The sequence below is a fragment of the Gorilla gorilla genome, chromosome 11, assembly GCF_029281585.2.
Source record: "Gorilla gorilla gorilla isolate KB3781 chromosome 11, NHGRI_mGorGor1-v2.1_pri, whole genome shotgun sequence".
Classification (NCBI taxonomy): domain Eukaryota; kingdom Metazoa; phylum Chordata; class Mammalia; order Primates; family Hominidae; genus Gorilla; species Gorilla gorilla.
Genome location: NC_073235.2, coordinates 78480272 through 78482744, shown reverse-complemented (window position 1 = coordinate 78482744; position 2473 = coordinate 78480272). Strand labels below are relative to the sequence as shown.

Genomic DNA, 2473 nt, shown 5'->3' with positions numbered 1-2473 from the left:
AACACAGCCAAACCCCATCTCTACTAAAAATAGAAAAATTAGCAGGGCATGATGGCAGGCGCCTGTAATCCCAGCTACTTGGGAGGCTGAAGCAGGAGAATCGCTTGAACCTGGGAGGTGGAGGTTGCAGTGAGCCGAGATTGCGCCACTGCACTCCAGTCTGGGTGACAGAGTAAGACCCTGTCCCAAAAAAATAAAAAATAATAAAACTAAAAATTAAAAATAAAGTCAACATGCCCAGGATAAATCTAAAATTGACAAACAATGAGTTAGAAAAATGTGACCATTTTTCAAGGGAAAAGATAATCAACAGGTGCTAACCTTGAGATGCCCCAGATGATGGAATTATCAACAACTTTAAAGCAGCTAGTATAACTGTGCTCCATGAAATAAAGGTAAACAACTTTGAAGTGAATGAAAAGTTCTCAGCAGAAAAATAGAAAAATGTTTAAAGGATTTAAAACTGTTTTCTTATTTTTTATTTTTTTGTTTGTTTTTATTGAGACAGAGTCTCACTCTGTTGCCCAGGATAGAGTGCAGTAGTGTCATCTCAGCTCACTGCAACCTCTGCCTCCTGGGTTCAAGTGATTCTCCTGCCTCAGCCTCCTGAGTAGCTGGGATTGAAGGTGCGAGCCACCACACCCAGCTAATTTTTGTATTTTTAGTGGAGGCGGGGTTTCACCATGATGGCCAGGCTGGTCTCAAACTCCTGACCTCAAGTGATCCACCCGTTTCAGCCTCCCAAAGTGTTAGGATTACAGGCATGAACCACCACGTCCAGCCTAAAACTGTTTATTTTAAAATAAAATTTGTGCATTCTAATAATTAAAATCATTTGAACAAGAAAAATGGCACTCTAATTAAACTTCATTTAAACTGCATTTGAGAACCTGCAGGACACCTTGGGGCAGCTTGGTTTTACTCTAGATTTACCTGTCTTCCTACTCTTCTTCTTCCTTCACCAACATGCAAGTTATTTTCCTTCCTTGACAGCCAGACAAGCAGATGGGAGAGGTAGGTGTGGCCTTCATCGTCAGCAGTTTTCTATTGTTTGATGTGAAAAGGGCAGCAAAGTCCTTTAAAAGTTGATCCAACCTCTTTGCATCTTACAAAATTAACAGCTAAAATAAGTAAAATAAGAAGGCAATTCTCGTTGAATGTACAGTGCATATTGGCGGCGCATGCCTCCGTAAGATTTGTCTGCCTGCTTCTCCTGTTCTATTGTTTCTTCGGAAGGCAGTGGATTTTTCTCTTGCAATTCTGTCTTCTATTTTTGACATCAAATTTCTTGATCTCAGCCATATCAGGTTTGTCAGACATGATATGTCTTGACATATCATGTGTCATATGATCTGTCACAGAGGAAGTGGAGTGAGGCCCAGAGTGAGCAGAATCTAGTTTGTGCAGTGGCCACCACCTAGTTAGAAATTATTTTTAAAAAACCTAAATGAAAATTTTAGACCTAAAAAATAGCATACTCAAAAATTCACTGGATGGGCTCAATAGCAAATTGCAGATGACAGAGGAAGAGTTGATGAACTTGAAGATAGATAATAGCATCTAATCTGAGAAACACATTATAGATTGAAAAATCAATAAGCAAAGCCTCAGGGACCTGTGGGACAATATCAAAAGGCATATATAAATTATATCTCAATAAAACTGTAAAAAAGGGCCAGGCATGGTGGCTCACGCCTGTAATCCCAGCACTTTGGGAGGCCAAGGCAGGCGGATCATGAGGTCAGGAGTTCGAAACCATCCTGGCTAACACAGTGAAACCCCGTCTCTACTAAAAATACAAAAAATTAGCCAGGCATGGTGGCAGGCGCCTGTAGTCCCAGCTGCTTGGAAGGCTGAAGCAGGAGAATGGCGTGAACCCGGGAGGCAGAGCTTGCAGTGAGCCAAGATCGTGCCACTGCACTCCAGCCTGGGCGACAGAGCGAGACTCCATCTCAAAAAACAAAACCAAAAACAAACAAAAAACTGTAAAAAAGTAGATATTGTAAGATTGTATAAAAAAGGCCCGACTAGATATTGTTTACAAGAAACCCACTTCAAGTATAAAGATATAGGATAGGCTTAAAGTAAAAGTATGAATAAAGGTATACCACACAATCACTAATCAAAACAATGCTGGAGTAGCTATATTAATGTTAGGCAAAATAGTCTTTAGAATAAAGAATACTATCAGGAATATAAAGAAACATCACATGATGATAAACAGTGAATTCACCAAGAAGATATAACAATCTTAAATGTGTTTATACCTAACAACAGAGCTTCAAAATACATAAAGCAAAACATGGTAGCAATAAATCCACAATTACATATAAAGACTTTAACATCCGCCTCCTAGTAATTGATAGAAGTTGACAGAATGTTATAAGGATATGAAAGACTGGAACAATACTTTTGAAACCAACTATATTTAATGGACATTTATAGAGTACTCCACCCAACAACATTAGTATAC

The 2473-nt window shown here is 39.1% G+C and overlaps 1 pseudogene; it reads right to left on the bottom strand.

Annotated features, from left to right (window-relative positions):
- Positions 1-1036: 1036 nt before the first annotated feature.
- LOC109026008 (thymosin beta-4-like) lies at positions 1037-1724 on the bottom strand (annotated as a pseudogene).
- Positions 1725-2473: the final 749 nt, after the last annotated feature.